Source organism: Grampus griseus (assembly GCF_964374135.1).
Source record: "Grampus griseus genome assembly, chromosome: 19".
NCBI lineage: Eukaryota > Metazoa > Chordata > Mammalia > Artiodactyla > Delphinidae > Grampus > Grampus griseus.
Genome location: NC_139013.1, coordinates 45801219 through 45819134, shown reverse-complemented (window position 1 = coordinate 45819134; position 17916 = coordinate 45801219). Strand labels below are relative to the sequence as shown.

The 17916-nt window shown below is 39.3% G+C and overlaps 1 protein-coding gene and 1 pseudogene across 3 annotated transcripts in view; both read left to right on the top strand.

Moving 5' to 3' along the window:
• Positions 1-17916, top strand: part of GLG1 (golgi glycoprotein 1) — a gene marked incomplete at its 5' end in the record, with an annotated part of 148516 nt that overhangs the window by 49754 nt on the left and 80846 nt on the right. The gene's annotated exons all lie outside the window — the stretch shown is intronic.
• Positions 16482-17001, top strand: LOC309836551 (STING ER exit protein-like; annotated as a pseudogene). Its single transcript has one exon. The product of its transcript is annotated as an STING ER exit protein-like (transcript).

Here is a 17916-nt window from a genome sequence, read left to right as displayed (position 1 = left end):
CACCCCCTTCCCCTGACCAAACACCCAGAAGGAAAAGGGTTTGCAAATATTAATCTTAGGTGTTGGTGTAAGTGTAGGAAGATGGACTGAAAGTTGTAGTTCTCTGTGATGGAAGGAGTTTAGAATGTGAAAGAAAGAGGGAATAATTGCTGTTCTACTCACTTCTGTGTATTCTGTCCTTTGTTGGATAGGTGTGCAGTGTTTTCCAAATAACCACCCTCTGCTGCCTGTTCTTTGTCTCTTTTATGCTGGAGCAGCCATTTAGTTATGGCTGGAGCAGCCATTTAGTTCATTGTAACCTTCATCCAAACACTTCTCTACCTTATAAAATTACTATTAAGGCTTTCCAGTATAAAATTATCTAATTCTTCTGAAAATAAAGGCACACAGCTAAGTTTTGTTCATCATATAGATTATGTCTGTAGTTTTCAATAACTTTATTTAGTTATTCTTGAAACATATATTATTGAGCATTTACTGTGTTAATTGTATTGGGCAATGTGTATATGGAATAGACAAAATTCCACCCTCCAGAAACATATAAGCAGGTTATAATACAGTATAATGCTTTACTGAAAAGATATGCAGTATACTATGGTTGTATCTTGAGGCAGCTCCTGAAATTAAAGTTTCTAAAGACTCAAAGGAAAATATAAAACTTTGGTGTTACAGCGAAGTGCTTATAAATGTCATTGCCTGGTCTGTCAAAAAAGTGCTTAAAGCTCAGAGAAATTTATAAGGCTGGTTCAAGCTAAGTGACAAATAACTGAAAAATTAAATACCTTTAAATAATTTATGTTACAGTATTTCTAAAATTTGAACATCTAATAGTCATGTGCGATTTTTCAAAGTTAAAATTTTGGGAAATTATATTTTTAATTTGAATATGGGGAAGTGTTTTGTTAGTAATGTATATGCCTTATATTTAAATTTCTAGAATAAGAATCTACAGATATTTTACATTTTGAGGTGTTACTAGATAGGAACGTGGTTTAAATCAGTGTTTTTCAGCAGGAATACTTTAGGCATCTTGGAGGAATCATTTCTCCTTGTGTAGTACTGTCCTATACATTGAAGGACATTTAGTATACTCAGCCTCTTTTTATATTTTTTATATTCATATAAAAAGTTGAATGCCTTCTTACAACTGTTTGACCCAGTAACATTGAGGCTGCTTTTATTACGTATAAATGAAGACCAGTATGTATTTCTGATTTACTGTTTTTAAAAGCAGTAAATGATAGTTAAAACATTGCCCTCTAAATGCTGGTGTTTCTCCCCCTCCCACGTTGGTGTGATAAAGAAAAATATCCCTTCACATTTCCAAATGTACCTCGCTGGGAGTTGACCATCTCCTTATTACATAATACTTTCGCTTTCTGTACATGTGTACAAAATTTTACTTTCTGAACTTAAGAGATTTGCCCTGAGCTTTAATAAATAAGACACCTCTCTTTTTAAAATTAGAATGCATGCTTAGATATGTATGGGAGGGGTTTCCAGCTGGCTTGGTGCAGGAGCGTATAATTTTGTTTACTGTAAATCTCAGCAAACATTTTCTCACACTAGGGACAGCAGCCACATCACACCGTGGAAGATGCAATACTCAACCTGATCTTTTTTTTTAACAGCTTTATTGAAGTGTATTTTACATATCACAGAATCCACCAATTTCAAGTTTACATTGATTTTTAGCAACTTTACTGAATGGTATAATCATCACCATAAATCAGTTTTAGAACATTTTTATCACCCCAGAAATATGTCTCGTGCCCATTTATAGTTAATCCCCATTCATTCCTTCACCTAGACTCTACTAATCTACTTTTATATAAATGGAATCATCAACATGTGACCATTCCCTTCTTAAAACATTTCTCTGTGGCTTCCCTATCAGACTGTTGTTTTTCACTCACCTCCTCAGTCAAGGGCTTGAATGTTCTATCGAGGGTTCTGTTCTCACTCAGCCTAGGTGATTTCATCCTGACCTAAATGTGATGATTACCATATCTCTATCACTAACCTAAATCTCTTTTCTGAGCTCCAGACACATATTGCCAACTACACCTGCAGGGTATGTCCACAGGCACCTCAGTCTCAACATCTCTGAAACTGAGCTCAGTACCCGCTAATACAAGCCTAATGGGCCTGAATTTCACTTTTCAGGGAAGGTACCACCTTCCACTTTGTTCACCAACTTGTAAAGTAGGGCAGCCATCATCCTTCATTCTTCTTTCCCTCACTCCCACATCCAATAAGTTACCAACTCTGAAATTACCCTTTAAATACCGTATACACTGAATACAGTCAACCTGAGTTTAGGTAGTATAAGTATGCCATGTGGTTTGGGTCAAGAATCTGTAGAGATTCTAAGCAAGATCAGGCCTTAACAGGAAGTGTAGTAAATTTTCACCCATTTTAAGTTTTGAGATTCACAAGAATAAACTCAGCACACTTAGTAACAAGGTATCTTTAAGAAGTTTCAGAATTCTTTAATTTTATTATAATTTTATTTTTCTTTTTTAAGTTTTTTTATAAAAGTTACACATAAAGAATCAACGGATTCTACAGTGTTTCTTTTTTCCTAAATAAATTTATTTATTTAATTTTGGCTGCGTTGGGTCTTTATTGCTATGTGCGGGCTTTCTCTAGTTGCTGTGAATGGGGGCTACTCTTCATTGCGGTCCACAGGCTTCTCATTGCGGTTGGCTTCTCTTGTTGTGGAGCATGGGCTTCAGTAGTTGTGGATCGCAGGCTCTAGAGTGCAGGCTCAGTAGTAGTGCTGCAAGGGCTTAGTTGCTCTGCGGCATGTGGGATCTTCCCCCACCAGGGATCGAACCCGTGTCCCCTGCATTGGCAGGCGGATTCTTAACCCCTGCACCACCGGGGAAGTCCCCCCCTTTTTAGGGGGGGAAAAATTATTTATTTATTTATGCTGCACCCAGTCTTAGTTGTGGCACATGGGATCGTCCTTGCCGCCTGTGGGCTTTTCGTTGCTACATGTGGGCTCCTTAGTTGCAGCATGTGGGCTCCTTAGTTGCAGCATGCAGGCTCCTTAGTTGCAGCATGTGGGATCTTTAGTTGTGGCACATAGGATCTTTAGTTGCAGCATGCGGGATCTAGTTCCCTGACCAGGGATCAAACCCAGGCCCACTGCATTGGAGGTGCGGAGTCTTAGCCACTGGACCACCAGGGAAGTCCCTACAATGTTTCATAAGGCATGTAGCAATCTGTATTTCCCCTTATAATTTTTTTTTAATTAAGGCTAAAACAGAGATTCTTTTGGCTTTTACCTCCCCACTCCCAGATACTCTAAGTAAAGTTTTCCATTTTCTGTAGAACAGAAGAATAATTTACAGTTTTCTCACAAAACAAAATTGGTACTCGCATAACAAATTGAATGTCTATTTGCAGTGGTTTGACACAATTAGGTAGAGGCAGTTTCCTGTTCAGTAAGTAAATAAAAGAGTAATGTTTTATAACTTTACAAAAGAGTAAAGTTCCTTTCTATTTTATTAGCAGCAAATTTTAGTTGGATAAAGAGCATTTTAAATTTTATGTAAAATATTTGTTGACTTAGATTTTCAGGGTCCTCATCATAAAGACTGAGTGGACTTTGTGAAGAACATAGTGGAACATGGGATAGAATTAGAAATGAATTGTTAGACTTCAGTAGAAGCTACCAAGAATGTCTTTTCTAAGCAGCTGTTAAGAAGCCAAGGAAAGGGGTTTTTCTTTCCATATAGGAGATGGCTTTCCCATTACTTCCTCTTCCCTTTTGAATTATTTTTGTTTGTTGTCCTAGGGAGATAATCAGTGTTTGCTCTTAGTTCTGTCTCTCTCTGTCTCTCCTCCAGATCTCATCTGTTGGTGTTTATTCATATGAAATTTTTTCCTTAGTCATTTCTAAAAGCTTTACCTGAAGGATGAGCGGTTTCTCCTGAGGGAATTGGATTTAAATGAATAAGGGTGATGAATTCCTTTACAGGTGCGCAGAGGAACTCCAGAAATGTAATTCTTGATAATCCTTTCCTTCTCCATCCTAGTACTATTCCATCAGGAATCCAAAATAGTGGATTTAGTTTTCTGAGAATAGTGCTCTTTGACATCCTTATTTAATAATTTCATGTCCTGTCCAGCTTAAATTCATTGCATAGTTTTGGTCTTAATTTGGGGATATCTTAGGGAATTGATGTTAAAATAAAAGGCCTGAAAAATAGACCAAAAAGGAAGAAGTTTAGGAGAAGCTGTGTATTTCATTGTGACCCCAGTGATTGACAGCCTGCCTTTGGAAGCTTAGAGATCAAATAGAATTTCTGTCAACCAAGTAACAAATATTTGTAGAATGCCAGTGTGTGCCTAGTATTGTGTAGCACAGGATGTAATTACTGCCTTCCAGGAACTTCCTTAAATATAAGTTATCTTAAGAAGAAAATTTTTGCCAGAGACTTGTGGGGGTTTGTGATCAACCAAGAATTTATTTTATTAGGATTTTAATATTTTTAGGAATATTTTCAGGATAGATATTCAGTAGTTGTGGCGCACAGGCTTAGTTGCTCTGCGGCATGTGGGATCTTCCCGGACCAGGGCTTGAACCCGTGTCCCCTGCATTGGCAGGTGGATTCTCAACCACTGCGCCACCTGGGAAGCCCTTTGTTACTGTTTTTTGGGGTTTTTTTTTGTGGTACACGGGCCTCTCACTGTTGTGGCCTCTCCCGTTGTGGAGCACAGGCTCTGGACGCGCAGGCCCAGCGGCCATGGCTCACGGGCCTAGCCGCTCCGCGGCATGTGGGATCTTCCCAGACTGGGGCACAAACCCGTGTCCCCTGCATCGGCAGGCAGACTCTCAACCACCGCACCACCAGGGAAGCCCTGTTACTGTTTTTAATTGAGGTACTACCACCTCCAAGGGGCCTAGGGAGCAAAATAAAACCAGAAAAACTTAGGAATTTTTTTTTATTGACGTGTAGTTGATTTACAATTTTGTGTTAATTTCTGCTCTACAGCAAAGTGATTGAGTTATACATACACACACACACACACACACACACACATTCTTTTATATATTCTTTTCCATCATGGTTTATCACAGGATATTGAATATAGTTCCTTGTGCTATACAGTAGGACTTTGTTTATCCATTCTATATATAATAGTTAGCATCTGCTAACCCCAAACTCCCAATCCATCCCTCCCCCACCTCACTCCCCCTTAGCAACCACAAGTCCGTTCTCTATGTCTGTGAGTCTGTTTCTATTTTGTAGATAAGTTCATTTGTGTCATATTTTAGATTCCACATATAAATGATATCATATGGTATTTGTCTTTCTCTTTCTGCTTACTTCACTTAGTATGATAATGTCTAGGTCCATCCATGTTGCTGCAAATGGCATTATTTCATTCTTTTTTATGGCTGAGTAGTAGTCCATTATATTATGTACCACATCTCCTTTGTCAGTTCATCTGTTGATGGACATTTAGGTTGTTTCCATGTTTTGGCTATTATGAAGAGTGCTGCTATGAACATAGGGGTGCATGTATCTTTTCAAATTATATTTTTGTCCGGATATATGGCCAGGAGTATGATTGCTGGATCATATGGCAACTCTGTTTTTAGTTTTTTGAGGACCTTCCATACTGTTTTCCATAGTGGCTACTCCAACTTACATTCCCACCAACAGTGTAGGAGGGTTCTCTTTTCTCCACAGCCTTTCCAGCGTTTGTTATTTGTAGACTTTTTAATAATGGCCTTTTTTTTTTTGCGGAACACGGACCTCTCACTGTTGTGGCCTCTCCCGTTGCGGACGCGCACAGGCTCCGGACGCACAGGCTCAGCGGCCATGGCTCACGGGCCCAGCCGCTCCGCGGCATGTGGGATCTTCCCGGACCAGGGCATGAACCCGTGTCCCCTGCATCGGCAGGCGGACCCTCAACCACTGTGCCACCAGGGAAGCCCAATAATGGCCATTTTGATCAGTGTGAGGTGGTACCTCACTGTAGTTTTGATTTGCATTTCACTAATAATTAGTGATGTTGAGCATCTTTTCATGTGCCTATTGGCCATCTCTATAGGCCATCTCTATGTCTTCTTTGGAAAAATGTCTGTTTCGGTCTTCTGCCCATTATTCGATTGTGTTGTTTTTTTTGTATTGAGTTGCATGAGCTGTCAGAAAAACTTAGGAATTTTTAATGGCGCCAAAATGAACTTATAAGAGACTCTTTTAAACCAGGGAAGTCGGTTTCCAATTCCTATGCACTGTTTCTTTGTTTCGGAAGCAGGAACAATTTAGTAACCAGTCTAATAAATTACTTGGTAAGTCATGGATGTTGAGATCATTTATTCAGTGTCAAGCCTTTTGGAAAGGGAATATTAATACCTTCACTTATCTTTCTTTTCAAACTTCATTAACTGGCTGTTAGACCAAAACTATCCCATATTATTTTATGTTTTAAAATGTGCATTTGGTATTCACAATGTACTATGATGTAAAATAAACTCTTCTATACCTGAAAAAAGAAATGTGTATTTGGTAATTTTGAGATGAAGTTTAAAAATTAAAATTCTGGCTAAAGGTTTTTAGTAAGTTACTTAAATTAGATGATAATAAGATATCTCGTATGAATTATGTCCTAAATTTTTCTTTTAAAGTCGGTCATGAATCACATATTTTGGCTTATATATATGCTTCTGAATTCTTTATGTTAGTGGCATAACTAGCCACCAACCTTCATAATGTTGTAAGATTCTTAACCAGACAGGTGACTCAGAGTAGACATAAAGGTGAGTACGGTACAGCTTACAATTGAAGTGTGTATTTATTTTAAAAAAAAATTTTTTTTAAGTCTTTATTGAATTTGTTACAATACTGCTTCTGTTTTATGTTTTGGGTTTTTTGCCCACAAGGCATGTGGGATCTTAGCTCCCCAACCAGGGACCGAACCCGCACTCCCTGCATTGGAAGGCGAAGTCTTAACCACGGGACAGCCAGGGAAGTCCCCGAAGTGTGTATTTTAAATAAGTCTTAGAATGTTGCATTTTATGGATTTTATTTAGTCCATATTACAGAGAGAAGTCTCAGGTAAATGCTTGAATCTTTTCTTCTTGCATACTGAGGTGAAAATAAGGATCATAGAGAGTCTAGGTAAAAGGTTAAAAATATTCCTTGGCACCAAAAGCAAGAGAGAAAGCAATCCAAAATTGACTTTCTACTGTTCCCTCTCCCCAGTCTTTTTTTTTTCTTTCTTCTGAAACTGAAACAAAAATATGTTTGGGGTTATTAGATATTAAGTCCTGCTTCTGAATAGGTATAGTTATGCCCTGCCTAATGCAGAGAGCCTTTCCCCAGTCGAGTTCTGTGATGTGGATTATTTAGTAAGATTTCAGTTGGGAAAACGCTTGTGTGCTTTCTGTGGCTCACTTATGTTACTTGTTCTGTCCTCTTTCTGTGGTCCATGAGGCATTTCATTTGTATCACATGTCAGAATTTAAAATATTATCTTTGAAATAGTGAACTTTCCTCCAGTCATAGATCCTTATCTTCTATATTTCTGGTGTAGACTAAAGATTCAGAGACCCTAAATCAAAGGCTTCTATTTTAGACATTAGATTTCCCAGTACTCTTCTGAAGAATAATAACTGTGATGATCAAAATTTTAAAGATACTGTTGTAAGGTCTGAGTGTATTTGAAAGAATTATGGTAGTGTAACCCTGGACCACTTTTACACTGCTTTGTACGATCTGTTCACAGGTGGCTGTCAGGTGATTTAAAGTAACAAACCCAGACAGATGCATGGCATTGACTGAATTGCCAAAGGCATCAGTCTTGCTTATTAAAATTGACAGTTGCTGACAAGCAGCATTTACTTTCACAAAATGAATCAACTGGAGTTTGATGTGATGAGAGAAGTGCATTGATTGCCAGCAGTGGGCTAGAAACATTTACCAAGTAAAATTTAGAAAAGCGATTTTAGATGACGAAGAGCCTTGGTTTGTTTGCATATTTAAAGATACTTGCATCTAAACAGTTGGACTTAAATACAACCAAATACAGAGGTTGTTTGGAGCCTTAAAACAGTTGAGTGAACAAAATCAAAACTATTTAACTTCTGATGTTTACTTAGAAACAAAAACCTAAATGAAGTTCAAAACAGATATCTAACCTGGATTTGTATATGGATATTAGATTGAGAGATTAGAGTGAGGAGCAAGACAAATTCCACACACATTTGTGCTGAGCAAACTTGGTGAAGTGATTTAAAGACTTTTCTTTCCATTAGGATAAGATTTTTCTACCTTAATTTCCTAAATTAATGTATTCCTTTACTCTAGTTTATCCTAATGTAATTGAACTACGTAAACTGAAGTTGCCTTCCTATGGCTAAGAATCTATGTATCTTAGATTTAAAAAGAAAACCTCTGTTTTTTTTCCTTATTTTTGAAATTGGTTTATTTTGGAGTTGGGGCAGTACAAAATTAACTCTTCTAGAAGTATACTATAATAATAATAATAAATGTTATTTTTATAGATAATATTTATTGTATATTTACAATGAGCGCTGTGCTAGGTGCTTTATGTGTTTTGCTCTGCTTATCACTACATGTGTAATAAATACTCTTACTATCCTCATTTATAGGTAAGGAAATTTAGGCTTACAAAAGTTAAATAATTTGTCCAGGGTTACACAGCTAGTACCTGGAAGAGCCCAAATTGATCTGATCCCAGGTATGTCTCTCCAAAGTCTATGCTGCATAGCCAGTTCTACAGACTATACAGTAATGAGTGCTCCACAATACCTGGAAGTGTCCTTTGTTTCCATTATTGGAAGTAAATATTTTTTTTACTGGAGAAGTAATGCATATTTAAACCACTGACAAACTTACAGTGTTTTAAAACAATAATTCTAAAAGGGGGCTTCCCTGGTGGCGCAGTGGTTGAGAGTCTGCCTGCCGATGCAGGGGACACGGGTTCGTGCCCCGGTCCGGGAAGATCCCACATGCCGCGGAGCGGCTGGGCCCGTGAGCCATGGCCGCTGAGCCTGCGCGTTCGGAGCCTGTGCTCCGTAACGGGAGGGGCCACAACAGTGAGGCCCGCGTACGGCAAAAAAATAATAATAATTCTAAAAGGATCTCTGATTGTTCTGCCTATCTCCTTTCACCTCTCCCAGTTATTTCTATAACAGTATTTCTCCTTCCTCAAAAAGGTAATTATCTGTTTTTCTTTTTGGCGGTACGCGGGCCTCTCACTGTTGTGGCCTCTCCCGTTGCGGAGCACAGGCTCCGGACGCGCAGGCTCAGCGGCCATGGCTCACGGGCGCAGCCGCTCCGCGGCATGTGAGATCTTCCCGGACCGGGGCACGAACCTGTGTCCCCTGCATCGGCAGGTGGACTCTCAACCACTGCTCCACCAGGGAAGCCCTAATTATCTGTTTTTATAGAATCATATTAGTTAGCCAATTGGAGTCAAACTGTCTTGCTTTTTATTCAGTTTCCTACCTATTGTAACTGAAGTGTGGAGAATTATTATATATTCAGGTCATATAGTGATCATTGGCTCAACTGAACTTCCCAGCAAAAGGATCCTCCTGGTTTTTTGTTCTTTGCACTTTCGTTTCAAATCAATTTTATAATAGAAAATTACCACTTTAAAAGGCAAAGATGTGATTTAGAGATTATGGATAATTCTTATTAAATATTGCATCTTTATTAATGTTTATATTAATTTTTCAATATTTCCCAGAGTGTTTAATTCTATCATTTCAGCCTTTATAGTTTGATATAATGGTAATTATTAACATACAATTAATGTACCTTTGTTCTACCGACTATAGAATGATATTATCTAAGCAAGAAGAAATATGGAAAACTTTTGAAGATTTCTGTAGATTTTATGTACATTACTGATGTTGTTAACCCCAGAAGATTGTTTTTAAAATATATCAATTTTTTCCCTGTTCAGCCCTAAATGCCTTTGAACTGGATGTTGAAGGATCTATTGGCATAGAACCTGATGAACTCCTCCAAATTTCACCAATCTGTTAATAAAGCAAAGCTGAATTTATTAGAACTTACTACAGTAAAGGAGAATACCACCTTGACAGGAAGAAGTAAAAAATGGGATATTTAAATGGCTTTGAGGTCTGAGGTCAAGTGGCTTTAATGGGATTTTTTTTTTTTGGCCGTGCTGAGCGGCTTGTAGGATCTCAGTTCGTTGCAACACACAGGCTCAGTATTTGCGGCATGCGGGCTTAGTTGCCCCGCAGCATGTGGGATCTTAGTTCCCCGACCAGGGGTTGAACCATGGGTCCCCTGCACTGGAAGGTGAATTCTTAACCACTGGACTACCAGGGAAGTCCCTGTTCAATAGTGATTTCTTTTGCCCTTTCAGTTTCTCCATGTGACTCTCTTTTGAGAGGAGACTATTTATGTGAGAACTCTTTGCTGTTCCTCTGCCACTTTTCAAGTCCATTTAAGCATCCACTGGTGTTAAGGTATCAGGTACTCTTCTTCCCCCATTCCAACTTACCATACTCAACTGTTCTTTTTTTGGCTGCATTGGGTCTTCGTTGCTGCACGCAGGCTTTCTCTAGTTGTGGCGAGCAGGGGCTACTCTTCGTTGCTGTGCGCGGGCTTCTTACTGCGGTGGCTTCTCTCGTTGCAGAGCAGGGGCTCTAGGCACGCAGGCTTCAGTAGTTGTGGCATGCAGCCTCAGTAGTTGTGGCTCACGGACTCTAGAGTTCAGGCTCAGTTGTTGTGGCACACCCGCTTAGTTGCTCCATGGCATGTGGGATCTTCCTGGACCAGGGCTTGAACCCGTGTCCCTTGCATTGGCAGGCAGATTCTTAACCACTGCGCCACCAGGGAAGACCTACTCAAATGTTCTTCATTGGGACTTCCCTGGCGGTCAAGACTTCGTGCTCCCGATGCAGGGGGCTCGGGTTCAATCCCTGGTCGGGGAACTAGATCCCACATCGTGCCGCAACTAAGAGTCCGCATACCACAACTAAGAAGTCCGCATGCTGCAACTAAATATCCCTCACGCTGCAATGAAGATCCTGCATGCCGCAACTATGACCCGGTACCGCCAAAATAAATAAATAAGTAAGTAAGTAAAATATATTTTTTTAAAGTTCTTCATCTCTCTCATTTAACTGAATTTTTATCTCCTGTGCATTCCTGCTTCAAAACTTGCACATCCTTCAGAATTATGCAATGTAGTTGCAGACTTAATTCAGATAGAAGGCCAGTCCCTGAATCACAGCTGTTCTCTTAAGCAGCACCAATCATCTGAAGTGGGTTATACAGAAAGGGTTCTGTACAGTCTGGCAATTCAGCCCTATTGGCTTCTTCTCATCAGGCCAGTAAAAGTAAACAGTGCACTCACCACTAGTCAGTATGGAAGAAATGTGGTATTTTTAGATACTTGGGTATGGAGCATGAGAAATTATATTTAATTTCAGGACTTTTTTTGCATCCTGTAATCTTATATCCATTTTTTGGTTTTATCTTTTCACAATTATAGAAGTAGCATAGTTGGATTGGAGGTAATGAGCTACATTGATAGAATCATTCCAGATTTACTGGGTATAAACATTAATAGTATTGTCAGATGTCTGGAAATTTTGTCTCTATTTTAGTCTCCTTTCCCACGTTGCATTTGGCTGTAGTAGCCACTGTTTTGACACATTTGTACCTATATTCAGCTGTTCCAAATCATCTGAGATGGCAAATAAAGAGTATAAAAGGTACCGTATTAAAATTGACATTCTGTTCCTTTTCTTTCCCTTCTAGTTTTATTGAGATATAATTGACATACAGCATTGTATAAGTTTAAGGTATACAGCATAATGATTTGATTTACATACGTCATGAAGTGATTATCACAAAAGTTTAGTGAATATCCATCATCTCTTAGAAGTACAAAATTAAATAAATAGAAAAAATTTTTTTTCTTGTGATGATAATCTTAGGATTTACTCTCAACAACTTTCGTGTATAACATATAGCAGTGTTAATTATATTTATCATGTTGTACATTACATCCCTAGTACTTATTTATTTTATAACTGAAAGTTTGTACTTTTTGATTGCCTTTGTCCAATTCCTCTTACCCTCCCCACCCCCTGCCCTTCTTCTCTGGTAACCACAAATCTGATGTCTTGGGCTTCCCTGGTGGCACAGTGGTTGAGAGTCCGCCTGCCGATGCAGGGGACACGGGTTCGTGCCCCAGTCCAGGAAGATCCCACATGCCGCGGAGCGGCTAGGTCTGTGAGCCATGGCCGCTGAGCCTGCGCGTCCGGAGCCTGTGCTCCATAACGGGAGAGGGCACAACAGTGAGAGGCCCGCGTACCGCAAAAAAAAAAAAAAAAAAAAAAATCTGATGTCTTTTTCTATGAGTTTGTTTGTTTATTTGTTTGTTCTTGAAATATAATTGACCTACAGCACTATGTTAGCTGCTGTTATACAACATAGTGATTCAATGTTTCTCCTCATTCCAAAATGATCACCATGGTAAGTCCAGTTGCATATGTCACCATACAGAGATATTACGTGGTTAGTGACTCTATCCCCCACACTGTACATTTCATACCCATGACATTTATTTTGCAATTGGAAGTTTATACCTCTTAATACCCCTCTCCTATTTCTTACTTCCCCCTACCCTCCTTCTCCCTGGCAGACATCTGTTTCTTCTCTGTATCTGTAACTCTGTTTATGTTTTGTTATGTTTGTTCATTTGTGTTTTTGTTTTTAGATTCCACATATAAGTGATATCATACAGTGTTTGTCTTTCTCTGTCTGTTTTATTTCACTTAGCATAATACCCTCTGGGTTCATCCATGTTGTTGCAAATGACAAGATTTCATTCTTTTTTATGTCTGAGTAATATTCCATTATGTGTGTGTGTATGTGTGTGTACCATATCTTCTTTGTCCATTCATCTGTTGATGGGCACTTAGGCTGCTTCCATATCTTTGTTATTGTAAATAATGCTGCAGTGAGCATAGGGGTGCTTATATCTTTTCAAATTAGTGTTTTTGTTTTCCTCAGGTAAATACCCAGGAGGAGAATTGCTGAATCGTATGGTAGTTCTATTTGTAAATTTTTGAAGAATCTCTGTACTGTTTCCATAGCTGTTGCATCAGTTTACAATTCCACCAACAGTGTATGAGGATGACATTCTTCTCATAATTCCTATAATGTTCTTCAGAGAATTTTGTTTTCATCTCTCATTTTAAAACTCCCATGTAACAGTTGACCACACTGGGAAAACTAGGCCAAAAATGGTTAATGTGCTTTGCTTAGAGTAGAACTACCAATGTAGGACTCTTTTTTTTTTTAATACACATTTCTTCATTCATTCATTCATTTTATTTTTGTCTGTGCTGGGTCTTCGTTGCTGTGCGCAGCCTTTCTCTAGTTGCGGTGAGCAGGGGCTGCTCTTCATTGTGGTGCGCAGGCTTCTCATTGCGGTGGCTTCTCTTGTTGTGGAGCGTGGGCTCTAGGTGTGCAGGCTTCAGTAGTTGCAGCACACGGTCTCAGTAGTTGCGGCCCGTGGGCTCTAGGGCACGTGGGCTTCAGTAGTTGTGGCTTGCTGGCTCTAGAGCGCAGGCTCAGTAGTTGTGTCGCATGGGCTTAGTTGCTCCATGGCATGTGGGATCTTCCTGAACCAGGGCTCGAACCCATGTCCCCTGCATTGGCAGGCAGATTCTTAACCACTGCCCCACCAGGGAAGTCCCCTGTAGGACTCTTAAAAGGGCCAGATTTCCACTTGCCATGTCCCAGAAGATGTTGATATTCCATATTTCCTCCCCACCACTACCCTATTTGGAATAGACAGTGGAAGAGAAAATAAGAGAAAAATACGGACTGAGGAGGGTATATCATTAAATTTCCTCGGTGCCCCAACCATGAATATGCATTCCAGATATTTTTCAAAGGTGTCTATGTTTATGTCTTAAAGTGGAATTATCTTTGATTTTTCTTCTTTTTCTTCTTTTTTGCATGTGGTACATAATTCAAAAAGTGCAAAAGGGTATATAGTGAAAGTCAATATTTTTATGTGTCCTTTCAGAGATAGTATATACAAATACAATCAAATATGTATGTCATTTATTTTGAATTCTTATTCTCCTGCATGAATTATGGACTACTAGAAAGCAGTAATGTTGCTTTTGATGTTTATTTGATTAGATTATGTGCAGAGACTGAAGGGCCAGTATTATATTTGAAAGGCCCTGTATAATTTTCAAAGGCCTTTTAAATAATTCTACTCATAACAGCCCTGTGAAGTACGTAAAGCAGGATTTATCTGTTTTGTAGACATGAAATTTGAAGCCTGAAGAATTATGTGACTTGATCAAGGCTTGTTATGCAATCAATATACAATGGAACTGCAATCAGAACTTAAGTTTTTTGGCTCCTAATCCAGAATTCTTTCTACCATGTTTCCTCTCAAACACGATGAAATGAGGGGATCTATTATATGGTGTCTGTTTTTATGAGGTATGAAAAATACTGTGAGTAGCTATTTCAGAAGAATTTTGGTGCTGTAGTTTTGTAGTGTTGGCATAGTAGTAGTAGTCACTGCAGCCTCACAGTTCAGAGGAAGTATGTCCTTTTTGATGAATTGTCTGCAAAATAGTTTATAAATGTTAGGCACTTTAGACTGAATGATAATGCTCTAGGTGCCACTCTTGTAACATGGGCACCAAAACTGACTTTTTCCAGGAAACTGGGCAGTGAAAAACAAGGTCTTTTATCTCTTTGCATCTGTGTGCCTGTCATGGCTGGAAGCCACGTTGACAGACCTGTCCAAGATTCTTTCCCTTGAAGGTTAAAGGGGAATCTGGCCAAGCATTTGATAGAATGCCTGACTCTTTTTTCTTCCCCGCCCCCCCAAATTAGGACTAAATTGGATTCTGAATTTCTAAGTTGTCTCCTAGGGAGAAAAAAAAGAGTTGGTAGGAGGTAACTTTTTTCTCCTTGCTGATAGTAGGCTCTCATGAGGATGATTTAGTTCCAGAAAAACTCATTCATTCACGATGGTGAAGTGAGACAGAGTCCTTGCAAGGCCATAATTGGATTTTAAAGCACTTGTCACTACAAAACCATCCCTGTATTTCTTCAATATTAGGCAGTCCCAAATGGAAGGTTGATGAAAAGGTTGAATGAGCTCTGTATGTGAAAGAAATATCTCTAAACATTCTTTTGAGGATGACCTGTCTCCTACAGTTTATAGGTACCTTTATTTCTGATTCATAATAGAAAAATGGGGGGGATGGGGAAAAACTTCACAATATTTCTTATAGTACAGAAAATTACTTGGTTTTGTAATTTACTTTTTTTTTTTTTTTTTTTGCGGTACGCGGGCCTCTCACTGTTGTGGCCTCTCCCGTTGCAGAGCACAGGCTCCGGACACGCAGGCTCAGCGGCCATGGCTCATGGGCCTAGCCGCTTTGCGGCATGTGGGACCTTCCGGACCGGGGCACGAACCCGTGTCCCCTGCATCGGCAGGCGGACTCTCAACCACTGCACCACCAGGGAAGCCCTGTAATTTACATTTCTTAATAAACTTTAAGATTTGTAAAATGATAATCCAATGTGTATCCTTCGGGCCATAATGTAATGATGCAGTTTTTGTTCAGTAACTAGATTACTATATCCTTATTTGTCATCCCCTGCTCTGGGCACAGAAGATGATAAATTTTATTAATTTTGAGTGTTTCCATTTGGTCATTTGAACAAGTTTTAGAGTTTTCTTAGGCAAAAATAAGATGTAATTTGACTTCTCAAAGTGAATTTTGGGGCATAGCATCTTCATGGATATGGAGCATTCAGTCAGTGAGTCAAGAGTTGCTCGGTCTTGGTGTGTGAGCTGTTAAGTCCAGTAATTAGCCAGGTTGTTGTGCTTTAATATTTTTAAAATAGAGCTAAAGCCTCATTGAAGGTGAATGAATTAGTACTTGACAAAGCAGCAAGTCTTGCCAGTATTTTTTATCTATGAGTAAGTGTGTTACCTGAACCAGAGCAGAACCGTTTGCTAATTCCCACTATAATATAGATATAGATACAGATATGGATATATATATATATATATATAAAATTAGAATTAAAGGCCATTGAGGATATTTTTCATTTTAAAGGTATAAGACAAGTAAGTCTAGACCTCATCATAGTCCCCTGACTGTCCAAGAACCAGGGTTAAATGGGCCCTAATTTGTGTGTGTGGGGTCTTGCCTATTTATCTTTTATCCCTTTAAATTGTATCATGTTCCTATAGAAGTAACATTGAGTAACATTCTTGGTGTTGAGTTTTGGGGCTGTTTCTCTGAACTACACCTAAAGTAGTGCCCTGGTCAGTCGTCTGCTCCAACACCTTTGACCTGGGGAGGAATATGATGATGGTGAGAAGCCCCTTGATGTCTGTTACTCTTCGTGTTGCCAGATGGTCCTGGTACTGGACTGTCAGAGAAATTACCCATGAGTCCCCAGGATTGGTCTATGTAATTGATGCTGCCAAACACAGTCACAAATTTTGTGACACAAGTTGAAGATACTATGTATCTTTGGAGGCCTGAAGGTGTGGAAGGACAGCACAGGAAGAAGTGTACGAAGTGTAGACTGCCACTCTTCTGCCAGTCCCAGCTGAAGAATGCTCCCATGACCTCCATTGTGGATGGAGCAGTAGTCAAGTTTGGCCAGGGTTTTGGGAAAATGAAATACATATACCCAGAAACAAGAGCCTCCTAAGAAGGTGATAATGACCAAATGGACTAAAGACATGGGCACGTTCAGCTCTGTCACTGTGTCTGCTATTGATGAAGAGGAAGAGAAGATTGAGGCTAGGGAAGTTGCTGACTTGTGTGCACAGAATGCCAAAGTGATTGAAAAACAGTTGGAACGCAAAGTCCTGAGCAACAGGCAGTTGCAAGAGCTAGCTGAACTAGAAGCCAAGAAAGCAAACATGAAAGGGACTTTGACTAACAATCAGTTCAAATGATCAGGACCTTTCTCTGAACCCAGCTGGAAGCAAACATTTAGATCAAGAGGAAAAAGAGCTTTTCTTAGACTACATGGACTGGTTCCTACCTTTATGCCCCAGCAGAAGGCTTTATGTTGTTTCCCTTTGATTCTCCTAGATTCAGTGAGGTCTGTGAGTCCATATGATCTGCTTTCTAGAAATGGATTTTTCTGAATCTTTCTGTATATAGGTCTTCTGTACTATTTTTTGCCCCTATGATGTACACTTCTTGAGCTGTGTAAAAACTCTATGAATAGATCAGTGCTCGAGTGTCTCCAGTTTCTAAAGTAGCTGTTCTTATTCCTTCTTCAAAGTTAATAAAATGTTTAAAGATTATTAAAAAGTAATTATACATTATTTACCTGTTGTTAACCCCACCACCCATTGGGGGAGCACAGAGGTAAATAACAGTAAATTGAAGCACCACTCTCTGCACTGAGTTTACCATAACGTATTAATATGGATGATGGCAAACCACTGTTAGACCAATGTTGGGATTTTATTAAAATTTTGTAGTTATCTCACTGTGTATTAGGAGATGCCAAATACGTAAGCCTAAGAATGGTCACCACAGCGTTCCTCACTTTCTTGCTCAGGTCTCTGCCCTCTGTACAGAATATACCTTTCAAACTCCTCCACACCTAGTGTTCACAGCCCCCCTCTCACCTGCCTTAACCTAGACACAGTATTACATCACCAAATCACAACCTCCTTTTAAGGCTGAACTCAATTGTTCCCTCCTCCATTAGACTCTCTCTGATTCTATCATCCTAACTCATGAGGGGTGGTGGTACTTCTTTCGTTCTTTAAGATATCAGCTCCTTCAACTCCACATTCAACTTTGTGTGATCGTTAGGTACAGACTCATGTTTTACCTCCTCTACCACAGTAATT